The sequence below is a fragment of the Nyctereutes procyonoides genome, unplaced genomic scaffold, assembly GCF_905146905.1.
Source record: "Nyctereutes procyonoides isolate TBG_1078 unplaced genomic scaffold, NYPRO_anot_genome, whole genome shotgun sequence".
Taxonomy (NCBI): domain Eukaryota; kingdom Metazoa; phylum Chordata; class Mammalia; order Carnivora; family Canidae; genus Nyctereutes; species Nyctereutes procyonoides.
This window is the reverse complement of record NW_026575142.1, coordinates 26,402,417-26,417,360: the sequence shown is the minus strand read 5'-3', so window position 1 is coordinate 26,417,360 and position 14,944 is coordinate 26,402,417. Positions and strand designations below refer to the sequence as shown.

Here is a 14,944-nt window from a genome sequence, read left to right as displayed (position 1 = left end):
ACTTTGCTTATTCTGGGTAACACGGGGAAGCACAGTCATACAATATTTGTCCTTTGTGGCCAGGAGGCCTGGTAATTCTCCAGCTCTCTCTGACTAGCTTTCACCATATGCCATTTTCTTTTTGATCATAAAAGCACGTAGTAGATAACGGTAAGATATTAAAGCTCTAGGACAGAAGTTCAAAACTCCTATGCCTTCAGGGGCCAGACAGTAGTAACATCTAATATTTATAAAGCAGTTGCTGTGTACCAGGTACAGCTCCCAGCACTTTGCAGGTAACAACACATCTTGCCTCACAGCCCCATGAGGTAAATAGATGATTTGTCTAAGATAATAACATGGCCAGTGCGTGGCAGAGCGGAGATGCCAGCCCAGTAGTCTCTGCACGAGAGCCTGGATTCCTAAGAGGCCCCTTGGTTGTGTGCACGTGATGTGGACAAAGGGAAACGGAATCCTGAGCCAGCGACTGAGTGAGCAGACCCTACATGGCATCTGATCCTCAGCCCCAGCGTTGGGGTTAATTTTTTTTAAAGATTTTATTTATTTATTCATGAGAGATACAGAGAGAGGCAGAGACACAGAGGGAGAAGCATGCTCCCTTGGGGGAGCCCGACGCGGGACTCAATCCCAGGACCCCGGGATCATGACCCGAGCCAAAGGCAGGTGCTCAATCTGCTGAGCCACCCAGGCGTCCCTGACTTCACTATTTTTAAGTCTTGGCCACTTAACTCAGTTAAAAACAAAAACAAAGTATGTGGGCCTGACAGAAGTTCTGCAGTCTGAGACCTGCTCTGGAGGTTTCCAGATCACCTTTTACTTCTTCAGGTCCCTCAACAGGTTGGACCCCTGGCACACTTGTCACGTGCTATTGTTTGGACCCAGAGGCAAGTTGCTGATCTTGCTTCCCCAGCTGCAGCTTGCATATAGCACTATTCAGTACTTGTGTGCTGAGTGAGTCTTTACAGCACTCATGATTTCTTCCTGTGTGCTGCAGGAGTTCACGGAAAGTCTCATTTAGAAACAACAAAGTCGATTTTGAGAGGTTCATGTCCTTTCATGTAGAGCTTCATAATTCATGAAGGGCTTTTTTGACTTAACAATGCTGATTAAAATAGGACTTCAAAGTGGTTTTTTTTTCTTTAGAAAATCCCACTAAAGAAATTCAAATATATGCCATTATTAACACATAAAAACTCAAACCTCCTTATTTCAATAACAGTTGCTGGCATTTATAACATGCTTACTGCATGTGAGCCAATATGTTAAGGATTGTACACGCCCATGTCTTTTCATTCAGTCAATTAAGAATTTGGATTTGGAGGGCGCTTGGGTGGCTCAGTGGTTGAGAATCTGCTTTTGGCTCAGGTTGTGATCCTGGGGTCCTGGATCGAGTCCCGCATCAGGCTCCCTGTGAGGAGCCTGTTTCTCCCTCTGCTTAGGTCTCTGCCTCTCTGTGTGTTTCTCATGAATAAATAAATAAAATCTGAAAAAAAGAAAAAAGAATTTGGGTTTAGATTGAATTTTAAAATTGGAAGGGCTCGAACACACCTAATCTGATTCACTGACTTTGCATATAAGCTGATCAGGGCCGACGAATTTAAGAGCCTAGTTCAAGGTCATGTATTTATTGTGTGGTACACCCAGGACCCTCTTGGACACCCACAACTGTTGAGTGGGTAGCCAGCGTCTACTTTTTCCTGACCTCTGTCTGGTCCCAGGGTCTTTTTCTAGGCACCATAGTGCTGCTACTTGGATCTTTCCGTTAATCTGTGGGGAAACAGGGCTTGTTAAGTTAAAGTATAATAATGTGTTACCAATCATATAAACATCTTCTGAGCTGTGGATCATTAGTAGGATATTTCTAATGGTTTGCTGGTATTTGAAATGGTTTTGGAGCATGTTGTGCCTTTGGGAGATGCCTGGAGTCTGGAGTTACATTAGGCTAAGATACCCAAGTCCTTACCTAAGGACCCTAAACTAAAATATCTGATCATCTTACAGGTAATACTATAAATGAGAATATAAAGAGAATGGTTAATTTAAAATGGGTAATTTACATATGAATGATACAGTAATTGTCACATTCATCTAATATTTGATCCTCTGCCCCCACTTCATAGGTGTCCATGGTTTTTAAGTCTGCATTTGAAGCTGGAGGGTAGGGTATGGATGCTTCTCTCACTCAACTGGAAATTATTAAGGCTTTTTCTTTTTTTAAAGTTATTTTCCCAATGACAGAAGTAATCTATGCTTCTGGCACCAATTTAAAAAAAATGCAGAAAAGTAATTTTACCATTCAGAGCTTTACTGCACACATTTAAAATAAGACAGTAAATTTAATTTTATTTAAATGGAATAAAACACAACTGAAATTAAAACAGAAGGAATTGCTGAACTTAAATGTTATTTTCAAATTTGATGTTTCCCACACACACTTCAAAGTATATTGTTCTAAAGTTAAAGAAAAATAGGATATGAAAAATATTGCAGGCCAGCACAAGAATTTCAATTACTATAACTTTAGAATTCTTTTCTTTTCTACTTTACTGTATTGTCCACATGGGAGAGAAGGATAAACAATATGGAGTGGCATATAATTAAGGGCTAGAGCGTGTGATACAGGCCTTAAGTCAAAGTTTGAGGACTGGAAAGGGGACTTAACAATTCCCACTTAAAAAACTTAAAAACTTAACTTGAAAATTTTTCCAACAGAAATCAATGTCTTTTTTGGCATTATACAAGAAAAGAGTTCTGCTACATAAAAATAGGTTTGGAAACCCTGGCTATACATGATTTTACTTGCTCATAACAGCCTTTGGAGGTGTTCTTTCTTGGATCATTAAGACTTGAAGTCTACTGGTGGGGGGGAGGTGGGGAGTAAAACTCCCTGGAAGTGACAAGGCTTGTCAGGGGAGTGACCAGAATGCCACCCTCTCAACTGGCACTTAGTGATCTGATCTGCTACTCAGGCAGATGTAGGTTTTGTACAGGGATAGTTATGTGTCACTTGGCAATCTTGTTATCCTGCAGACAGTTGCACTTGTGGAATTAAGCAGAAAAGCCCTCCGAGCAGTCCCGAATGGATAGTTCATGGGTGTTTATATGCACCTGTCTCCTAAATGTGTGTCCAGGGCTCTTTTATCTGGAGGTCATTTGAGTTGTGAACAGTGATGTGTGTTCAGGGTTTCCATCCATAGAAATGACAGTTTGGAAATTGGAGGCCTGCTTGACTGTATAAGGACATCAGCTTGGGAAGAGCATATGCTGTGCAGCCTGACACGCCTTTCTAAGATCCCTTGGCAGGATAGTAACTGGGTTTTTGTGATGACTCCAGGTTAGGTCTTGTTAGATTTCCAAATATTTATTTGGTGTGTATTGTGTGCTAGGCTCTGGGCATATGATGATAAACGAATTAGGGACTTTTTTTTTTTTTTTTTTTAAAGATTTTCTTTATTTGAGAGACAGCGAGAGAGAGTGAGCATGAGCTGAGAGAAGGATAAGCAGGTTCCCCACTGAGGAGTGAGTCCAGCTCAGGGCTCGGTTCCGGAACCCTGGGATCACAACCTAAGCCAAGGCAAATGCTTAACCAACCAGGTGCACAAGGCACCTTTAGGGTCTCTTTTTATAGCATAAGAATGCAAATGGTTTCATACATAAATACAAGACAGTATAATAAGGGGTATAGAGTAGAGATGAATGGAGTATAGTGAGAGCACAGGGAAAATTGAGACCTCTGATCTGGAGTGAACATAAGGTGGTACAGTCTTGAGGGGGTGAATAGGAGTTGTCTAGGCAGAGTAAAAAGGTATTCTGGGTTGAGAGAGACCTGATAAAGTCTCTAATAAGGTAGTTAGAATCTGGGTTATAAATGTTGGAGACAGTTTTATTCCAAATAGGCAACCTGGGGCTTTAAAAGTTATAGAAATTGCCAAAAACATACAAGTAGTAAGAATATAATGAACTGATATATATATATATATATATGTGTGTGTGTGTATATATATATACACACTGAATATAATGAACTGATAATATATAATGAAGAATACAATGAACTGATATATATATAACTGAACTGATCATATATATATGATCAGTATATATATATATATATATATATATATATATATATATATATACTGATCAACTAGCTTCACAAATACTAACATGTAGCCAACCTTGTTTTACTAATCCTTCACTGGTTTTTATGTGGTTAGAGCATTTTTTTTAAAGAGATTTTATTTGTTTATTCAGAGAGACACAGAGAGAGAGAGAGAGGCAGAGACACAGGCAGAGGGAGAAGGAGGCTCCATGCAGGGAGCCCGATGTGGGACCCCAGGATCAGGCCCTGGGCTGAAGGCGGCGCTAAATCGCTGAGCCACCCGGGCTGCCTGGTTAGAGCATTTTAAAGCAAATACTGGACACTATGTAATTGTAATTGTAAAGAGTTCGGTATGCTTTCTAAATATAAGAAAGATCCCCCCCCATGCCGTTATCACATAATATAGTTAATTCCGTAATATCTGTCCAACAATAGTCTATATGCAGATGTCCCCTATTAATACAGGTTTTTTTTATTTTTTAAAGATTTTATTTATTAATTTGAGAGAGCGAGAGCACGAGTGAAGGTGAGGGGCAGAGGGAGAGGAAGAAGCAGGCTGTCTGCTGAGCAGGGACCTGCTCAATCCCAGGACCCTGAGACCACCACCTGAGCCAAAGGCAGATGCTTAATGTACTGAGCCACTCAGGAGCCCCTTAACACAGATTTTATTACTTAAAGGGAGTAGTTTCATTATCTAAAAGATTCATTTTTTTAGCATACCTAATTTTTCAGGGATGTTAGATAAATGGGACGTTACTCCCATACCATATTTTTACTCGTTTCTTTAGAAATGTTATACACTTTATTTGGTCTTACTTCTGATTGTTTTAACTCAGACTGGCCCTGATGGAGAGCTGTGCCTTATAACTTTTTATATTACTTATTTGTCACATAGCAAGGTCTATTCCGGGATTTGGAAAACATTCAAAACTCTGAGGACTAGATTATAAATGGTTTAAGGATAGCCTGACCAGCTCCTTCGGTTTTGCTTTGGTTTCTAGCTGTCAGTGATTAATTTATGGGTTGGAAGTATGGAGTTCATTCTACATATAATATTACTCTCCAAGCCTTTGAAAGCTCTTTCCTAGCATGGCTTCTTGACTTGGACCAGCTCAGTGTCCATACTCACCTGCCAGGCTTGTTGCAAACTCCACAGGTTCAGCATAATCCTTCAGAGGTTGGGTTGAGTTACCTCCATTTTGATGCTTTCCTCAACTACTTCAGCCTTCTTTGGTTCCCTGACCCCTCTGTATTCTTCCTATCCTATACTCTAGCCTTTAATTATATGCTAATCTATGTCATATATACTTCTCTTGATGTAGGCAATATGAAGCAAAGGGTTGGGAACTTTGAAGCCAGCATAATATAAATTCCAGAGCCTGTTTCTTCTTCTTTCTTTCTTCTTTCTTCTTCTTCTTCTCTTCTTTCTTCCTCTTAACAAATTTTTAAGTGTACAGTAGAGTATTTTTAACTGTCGGCACAATCTTGTACAGCAGATATCTAGGACTTTTTCATACTGCATGACTGGCACTTTACACCCAATGAACAATTCCCTATTTCTCCCTCCCCTCAACCCCTGGTAACCAGCCATTCTACTTTTTGCCTTTATGAATTTGACTACTTTAGATACCTCATATGAGTTGGAATCATACACTATTTGACCTTCTGTGACTGGCTTGTTTCACTCAGCACAATCCTCAGGGTTCATCCATGTCTTAGCATGTGACATGATTTATTTCCTTTTTTAAGGTTTAATAATATTCAATGTGTGTATACACCAGAGTTTCTTTATCCATTCAACCAGTTGAGGTTCCTTCTACAATCTTGGCTGTTATCAATAATGCTGCAATGAACATGGAATCTGCAAATCTCTCTTTGAGATCCTGATTTTAGTTCTTTAGATAAAAACCCAGAAGTGGGGTTGCTGGATCGTGTATGTTTGTATAAACATACGTTTGCAGGGACACCTGGGTGGCTCAATGGTTGAGCGTCTGCCTTCAGCTCAGGGCGTGATCTCAGAGTCCCAGGATCAAGTCCCACATCGGGCTCTCTGCATGGAGGCTGCTTTTCCTCCCTCTTCCTGTGTCTTTGCCTCTCTCTGTGTGTCTCTCATGAATAAATAAATAAAATCTTTAAAAAATATATAGGTTTGTAATACAGAACTTGTGTTCCACAGCATACAGTGGGTCCTCTCCTGTCCAGAGTCATTGGACAAGACCCTCTTGTTCATGTATTTCGCTATACTTTATCACAGGTAGTTAGTTAGTACTTCCTTTTTTTTTTTTTTTAAGGTTTTGTTTATTTATTCATAAGAGACACAGGCAGAGGGAGAAGCAGGCTCCCTGCGGGGAGCCCAATGCGGGACTAGATCCCAGGACCCTGGGATCATGACCTGAGCCAAAGGCAGATTGAGCCACTGAGCCACCCAGGTACCCCAGTACTTCTTGCTTTACTGATGCCTTACTGTTTTTGACCATGAGTTTAGTAACTTTGAGAATTATTTTGAGGCAGCGTCATCATTTTCCAAAAAGAAAAAAAACCACAAGCTTTCATTCACTGGTCACTCACAGCAGCTGTGTCATTGAGGAAGTGTTGACACTGCTTTTGGCTTTTAAATGACTGTGTGTTATTCCTTCCCAGGACTGAAAAAATTGCAAGGTTGGAATTTTCAGGATTGTTAACAAGATCAAAAAGCAAAGATACGAAACCAAGGGAGAAATGTCTTTCTATAAAATAGTGGTGGAAGGCAGAAAACGCTAGAATTCTGTAGAAAATGATAGTATTGCAAAAATAAGCTTTGACCAGAAAATGAAGGTTGCAGTTTTTCATGTCATTTTGAATTGGGATATAGTTTAGCCAGCTAGAGTTTTTAATGTTGTCTGTTTTTGTTTTAATTTGTTGATAAAAATATGCATATAAATTTAGCTTTGTTAACAGGGTTTTAGAACACAACTTGATTTCTTTTTTTTTTTAATTTTTATTTATTTATGATAGTCACACAGAGAGAAAGAGATGCAGAGACACAGGCAGAGGGAGAAGCAGGCTCCATGCACTGGGAGCCCGACGTGGGACTCGATCCTGAGTCTCCAGGATCGCGCCCTGGGCCAAAGGCAGGCGCCAAATAGCTGCGCCACCCAGGGATCCCCACAACTTGATTTCTTTGGAGAGAAGACCTACCTGGTTATTTTCATATTTGTAATTTTAGTAGCCATAAATGTTAGCTTTGGAGTTGGTTGTAAGAAGCCTTTTGGCTCCCCTCCACCCGGGGAAGACACAATTGTGGCCATTTCTCTAATTTTCCTCAGGTTTCACCTTAGAACTAGTGAATGAAGCTGCTGTGGTTTCTGCATACCCACCATGTTCAGCATGAGCACATTTTTCTCAGAGGAGATGTGTCCTGTTTTCTCTTGCTTTGTTGATGTTTTGTTGCTGGCATTTTAATTTCTGATAAGTTCAGATCCAGATCTTGTGACTTGTGTTCTGGCCCGGGGACCTTCAGCTTTTTGTGATCTGAGTCATTTCCTACTGAGGCCCAGTTTGGGCCTGGATCTCCCCACCCAGGGGTGGAAGACATGTAGTGGGGCAACAGGCCTACTGTTTGCAGCTGGGAGGAAGTCTTGTATGCCAGGAGGAAAGAACAGGGGTCTTGAGTGCTAGTGGCCTGGCAGATGGATGGTCTGGAGTGGCCCAGCACATCAGAGTAGCCCTCATGAAGAAGACCTCTTCTGGTTCCTTGGAGGATTGCCAAGGGGAAGGAAGCATCTCAGCCCCCAGAGACTTGCAGGTTATCAGAACTGAGCTAGAGGGTGAGTTAGGCCTGGGGAATGCAGGAGAAAGAAGTCGAGACTGGACACAAGATCAGGGCTGGTTAAGTAGCAAAAGCAACTTGGCTCAAACTGTTTAAATCTCTATTGTAGGGGCCCCTGAGGGTGGTTCAGTGGTTGAGCATATGCCTTTGGCTCAAGGCCCCAGGATTCGGGGTCCTGGGATTGAGTCCCGCATTAGGCTCCCCTCAGGGAGCCTGTTTCTCCCTCTGCCTATGTCTCAGCTTCTCTCTCATGAATAAATAAATAAAATCTTAAAAAACAAACAAACCTCTCTTCTAGAAATTCCCCTTGGATTGAGCCAAAGAAGAGGGTGGGGTGAGGGTCAGGAGGCCTCAGCTGTGGAGGGGAAGGACTGTAGAAGCTAGAAACAACAGCAGACCAGGCCAGGATGTCCCGACAACCTTGACCTCCACCCTCTTAAAATAGAGAGGTTCTCAGTACCCTGGGTAGGTCATTGTAGCCTGTTTGTAAAATGAATGGGTCTGAGTGTAAGGGACACATTCAACAATGAGCTTGAAACAAAACTGAGAATTGCTTTTGTGAATCTGGAAATAAATTTAGTTTTTAACTCCGTTTAGATAAAAAAAATAAAATTACTCGAACCAAGTATAAACCATAACCTTTTTTTTTTTTTAAAGATTTTATTTATTCATGAGAGACAGAGAGAGAGAGAGGCAGAGACACAGGCAGAGGGAGAAGCAGGCTCCATGCAGGAGCCTGATATGGGATTTGATCCCAGGCCCCCAGGACCACATTAGGCTGAAGGCAGGCGCTAAACCTCTGAGCCATCCATAACCTTTTATTATGGAACTACCAGTTACATTCATTAAAGTACTTTCTTTACTAGTCCCAAAGCAAATGCTATTACTTATCAAGACAAAAATATGAAGCTGTGCAATAATCAGTTCTGAACAGATAAATGATTGAAGCCATTTGAGGTTAGGTAGGTTTTAGATGAAGGAAAAACTCATCCTGACCTGTGTGGTTCAGATACGTACATGCAGTGATGCAGAATTTATTCCTTGGCTCTATGTCTCATATAGATTAGATTCTAAGATAAACCGAGGCTTGCCCCATTGATGATAGAATCCTCATGTTTAAACTTAGGTATTTTTAAATTCTTAAGAAAGCAGGAAAATCAGTATCTTTAAAGACTGTAGAAATGCTTGGGCTTATGTTATAACTGTACTGGAATTAAAATTAAAAAAATGAAATGCTTGGGGTATTTTAAGACACACTTATTTAAATCTCCCCTTCCTTAAGATGATCTGGGCTTCTAGGCAGAGGGAACTGGCACAGGGTCAGCAGGCATCAGCTGTGAGAGGCAGAGCTGGGGGGACATGGTGTCCATACATGGTATGCCTCTGCTCCAGGAAGTTTAAATCTGGTAAGGAGCTTAACTTACAAATACCACAAGGAAAGGAGCAGTGCAAGTGTGTGGCAAGGGTGGGAGTAGGCAGACAGAAGGTTCCCCGTCAGCATGGCAATGCTGAGGGTTATGTCCTGCCTTTGGAAGTCTGTCCCGGTATTCAGTAGTTTTGGAGACCTCCTAGAAGCAGCACATTGCAGTTGGATAGTTGGATACAGTGTCTGTTCTTATTTTTGAGAACATGTGGATCTTAGAGACTGAGCTTGGCCACGTGGGCATCTTCTCTCCTGGTAGAGTGGCTTGGAGACCCACTGAAAATGAAATAACCAGGGATCTCTGGGTGGCGCAGCGGTTTGGCGCCTGCCTTTGGCCCAGGGCGCGATCCTGGAGACCCGGGATCGAATCCCACATCAGGCTCCCGGTGCATGGAGCCTGCTTCTCCCTCTGCCTGTGTCTCTGCCTCTCTCTCTCTCTGTGACTATCATAAATAAATAAATAAAACAAAAAAAAACTTTAAAAAAAAAAAAAAGAAAGAAAATGAAATAACCTTTTCTTAGTGCCCCAAATCATCTTTCAGGGCCACTGATTGTGCTGTTTTGAAATGCCCCCTCCCCGCCCCTTTTTTTTTTGGTGTCCTTGGATACTTTGGGGATTGAAAGTCTATTTATACTATAACAACCTGTAATGTACTGTTTGGGATCTTATAAACTGTCCCTGTCAGTCATTTCAGGGCTGTCATTGTGCCTTGATCTAGCAGTTTACCCATCACCCTCTTAATTCATGGTGACCTGGGAAACCAAATATTTCCCTCCCGTAAGAATCCTATCTAGTAAAATAGCACTCGGGGAGGGCCTGCGAAAGAGGTGTCGGATCGAAGTGGGGCGAGGCTGGGGAGTTCTGAGCTGTGTGTTTGTGATTTGAGCTGTCTGAAGTTTTGCAGGTTTTGGCAGCTGCAAGGACTAAGTTTGGTTCCTAGCTGCTTGCTGGGTAGTTGAGGTTGCTAGCTCATGACTCCTGTCCCCTCCCTTCAGGTCCCCACTAGAGTGTCACTCTTTTCTCCTACCCATGCCTGAGGCGATTTTGCTGTGGAAAGGAGAGAATGAATGTTTTCTCCGGGACAATGAGAAGAAGGTGAATGGAGGAAAACCCGGGGCTGAGGCAAGGGTTTGATCAGTCAAGCACTATTCTCAAAACCCAAGATGTACCCAGCCCTGTGGAGGATACAGAGGGATGATGTGGACATGCCTTCGAGAAGCTTAGCGTGTGGTTGGGAGAGAGAACTAACAGACCCAAAATCCTAAGGCGAAAGTGCTAGAGAAGTTTTGCTCTGGGGGTGGGTGCAGCGAAGAGTGACTTGAGTCAGGAACCTTGAGCCAGCTGTGCTGGGTGCAAGCGGTAGTTGAGAAAGTGGTCACGCAGCGACGTTGGAGAAAGCAGCTACCATGGGAGACTGTGACCCCCATGAGGAAGCGGCAGACGTTATGGAGAGACTTAGCAGCACATCTGGTGAACCCGTTTCAAAGGAGGAATGGATGATTGGTTCACTGACTGTTGTGTCTGTGTGGCTGTTTAAAATGCAGACTCTTGGGCTCTACTCCAGATAGTACGACCCCCTTCTTATGTGGTCTGGTGTGGTGTCCAGGGATGCCCAGGTCCTTCTGGTACCGTGGCCTGCAGGACGTGCTTGGGGAAATACTGGTAAAGGATGGATTAGGCAAAGCTGATTAATTCTTTCCACGAGAGACAAATTAGGAAGGAGGCATCCAGGTTGGGCTGCCTGATTTTTGTCACTGTTTCAGAAGGACGGGTCGAGAGCAGGTCACGGAAGGGAGGATAGAATTAACTCCTCAACTGGAGATGGTATTGCTGCAGTCCTCATCCTTCACCCAGATACCCGTGTTCTCCCTCTTACCCACTTACTGTCACCTCGAGGAACATAACGATGCTAATTTAAAATCGTGTCTGGGTTCAGCCCTTGTGTGAGCCAGCTGGTTTTAAGCCTAGGGAAGCTCTGTTTTTGGGACGATATAACTCCAGGAAGTGATCCTGTAATGAGTGTGTGCTTTGTTAGATTTGGTGAGTGAGGAAATACAGATCATCAGATAAAAACAAAACAAAACAAACCTGTTAAATAGTGTTATTAGAAGAACCAGGGGAAATCATGGGGGTAAATACACTTCAGTAGATTCTTCACGTTGGAAAACCACCGTATTATAATCACATCTTGCATAGCAGACACCTGACCTGGGAATGGTCTTTACAGATGAGCTTTGGATTGCTACCTCTTTCTTGCCTGAAGGCAGAGCTGTGCAGGGTTTACTTGGGGAATGACCCAGGCTGTCCCACTCCTGCTTCTCCTTGAGGGAGTGTGCTCTGCAGGCCACACCTTGCACCCACTCCAGAGATCACCACCTGCAAGTTACTATTCACTTCAGCTTCCTCCAACTCTATCCCTGGTCCATGTGTTTGACCTTCCACCCCCCCTTTTTAAGCATAAATATTTCCTGCTGCCCCCACACCATCAAGAAAAAAGAAAACACTCTGGGGATAGGGCAGGGGCAGTGGTTCATAATCCTGGCTATACCTGAAGATCAGCTGGTCAGCTTTATAAAGTATCAGCATTTGAGCCTCATCCCCAGAGATTCTGTTCTCATTTCTCTGCGCATCAGAACTTTTAAAGCTCACTGGGAAATTCTGACCCGGTGGTTAGGATTGAAAGCCACCTCGGTGTAAGTGAGGTGGATTGATACTAGCAGTGTCTCAAGGAAAATGGAAGCTGCAGGATTTGAAATGAAAATAGGTATTTTAAAATCATACCTTTTGCTGCTCCTGCCCCAAATGCATGCAAAGTCCCTAGGCTTCTCCTTCTCCCTATCTTCGTCCTTTATTTAAGCCTGCTTTCTATTAAGCACTGGCATTCAAAATGAAACAAAACAAAAACGAGAACATTCCTCTCCTCACTTTAGCATTTTGGTGGCATCGTTTTTCCTCTTTATGCAGTTGACTGTGACCTGTGCCCCCATGAACTCTCCGGACGCAGCAGGCTGTGACCTTCCTCACCTGTCTGGGCCTCATGTTCTGGTGGAGTGGTTGCGGTGCCACAGAACCCTGTACAACCAGAGGATGTGGACTGTCACACGGAACCAGTGGTCACACGCTTTGGTCCATGAACACACACAGTAGTCCTTGTTTTGTGGTGTGAGGAGGCCCACTGCTAGGGTTTAGGGAGATAGCTGAGAGATAATAACTTTTTTTTTTTTTTGATGAAAACTTCTGTTGAATAAACAACTTGGGAGCCTCTTTTTCATTTTTGAAAAAAGAAAAAGTAAGAGTGATGACCAGAAAAAGAGTGATGACCAGAAAGTAAACCAGTAGTAAATTCTCAAAAGCATTTTAAGGTGTTTTTTTTTTCTTTTATTTTTTTTTTAGGAGCCAATTAGAAATTAGATCTGCAAATTAAGACCTAGTGATTGGCAGTTGAGGGTTTTCATTCATCTGGTCTCTAAATTCCCATGTGTTAGATTCCAAAAAATTCTTCCAGTAAATGTGCTTTGTTGTCTTTGAATTTTACATGAAAATATTTTGTGGCATAATGCTTGTTTTTTAAAACTTTCTTGGGCCTAAATTTTGGATTATGCATTGAAAGTGAGTGGAGCCCTTCGAATGGAGGAATACCGAAACAAAAGCAAGTAAAAAGTAGAAAGTTGCCCTTTTTAAAAAATCTAATGTAACATTGATTCTGAAGGACAAAAGGTGAAAACTCGAGGTATAGTTTCTGTTTTGAGTTTGGGGAGGTGAGTGATCTCGCTGCAGTTATAAGTAACTTCTCAAACACCACTCAGAGTTCCTCTGGTCTCGTTGACCTCCTTTTTTCCCTTCTGTAATTACTGAATATGGCCCTTAAAACCCATGTAGGACCAAATACAGAATCTAAACTCTGTGATCTCATCACCACAAAAACAGGCTGTAGGGACAGTCCTTCTCCTTGCAGGAAGACGCCTCCCCTTGGGACCTCCGTAAGTCTGTAATTTATAGCGGTGCCTTTGTAGTCTTGAACTCAGAGAGGAACTCCCCCCCCCCATCCTTACAGGAGGAGTGTAACAGTTGGGTGGCTCTAGGTGGAGAAGGGGCCAGAGGGAAAGCAGGCGTGTGTGCACCTGTCACAGATCTCACTTTAAGGGCGCCCACACATCCGTGGATCCTTTGGGCAGAGGGCCTGCGCCACAGGCGGCATGCTGTGGGGCGTGATGGGCATTCCCTTAATACTTGTAGGTGTGGTTGGGATGAATGCGAGGCCTGCCTCTTCCTGAGGTGTGCTCTAAGAGAGGACGTTGGCTGGAGATGGATTCCCTCCCTTGCTGCCAGAACCCTCTGTGACGAGGTGGGGGATCCCTTTTATGGGCGAATAACAGGACGCCCTGAGACACCCAGGGAGCTGCTGTTCACCAGCTGGTGCGGTCCTGCAGCGGGTGCCTGGTAGTACCAGGGCGGTCAGCAACCACGGGGGCCCCGGAGCCTGGCTCATCTGCGGGCTGTCGCTGAACGCCAGAGGAGGCCCTTTCTGGAGGAAACGTTTGACCCCAAGTGATCACCTGGTCCGTGCAGGTTTCTCCGTGTCCTTCAGCGAGATTCCTGGGGCTTCTGAAGTCGGGGGAGGCTTGAACCTACGCCCTGCGGCCGTCCCTGGCTGCCTCCCAGAGAAAGGCTCGTGGGCGCTGCTGCCCTGCCTGCCCGTGGCTTCGCCGGCCGAGGCGTGACTGTGGGGATCGTGTCCCTGGGGGCTCGAAGCCCGGCAGTAGTGCCCTGAGGGCAGTGACTTGGACTGAGCGTGGGTATCACCCTGGCAGAGGGACACCTCCCGGGGAAATAGGCCGAGTCGGTCACCGGCGCCCTCCTCCTGGAGTCCTTCACTCAACAAGCTCCTGCCTCCTCTTGTGACAGAGCAGGAGGTCGGGGTGGGGGGGGGGGCGGCAGGTGAGACCAGCCCTGGGGAAACTGGTTGGAGGGGAGGACGGGAAGGAAGTGGATGCTGGCGCTCAGGTCCCGGCTCAGGTCCCGGACAGGCTTCCTGAGCCAGAGGAAGGCCTGGGAGGGCCCCACGGGTGGACCGGGTGTGCAGGGCGCCCCTGAGCTGTGCTACGATGACTTCGTTTCCAGAGGGGGAGAGGGGCGCCTCAGGAGGAGCGGCTGGTGGGGGGGGCAGAGGTGTGAGACGGGCAGTGTGTTCAGGAGGGGTGAGCGGGAAGCTGGGGCCTGTGAGGAGCGTGGCAGGAGACGGGGAGCCCTAGGGAGGTTCTTGGCTCCTTGTCTTGAACCTTTGAAACGTTTCTTTGTGTCCTGGGCTGCAAACCTATTAGTATCACTTAAAGAGAAAACCCAAGAGAGATAGAGAAGTAAACAAATACTCGAGTACCTGGCTCCAGATGAGGGGCTTTGGTAAATATAACCCCTGCCCCTGTCAACTCGGATAGAGGGCATCGGAAGAAAGGATGAATTTTCTTGCTTTTGCCAACTGGTCACCTTGCTTTCCCCTCTGTTAAGAGGATGCGTGTGCTGACGACTCTCTTCTCTCCATCATGACTTTGTTGGGAGTTTCATGGAGGTTGTAGCTGGTTTAAAATTATTATTATTATTTTTTTAGATTTT

The 14,944-nt window shown here is 44.2% G+C and overlaps 1 protein-coding gene across 3 annotated transcripts in view; it reads left to right on the top strand.

The window, feature by feature from the left end:
* TANC1 (tetratricopeptide repeat, ankyrin repeat and coiled-coil containing 1) overlaps nucleotides 1–14,944 on the top strand; it is a 226,906-nt gene that overhangs the window by 39,559 nt on the left and 172,403 nt on the right. The window lies entirely within an intron of this gene.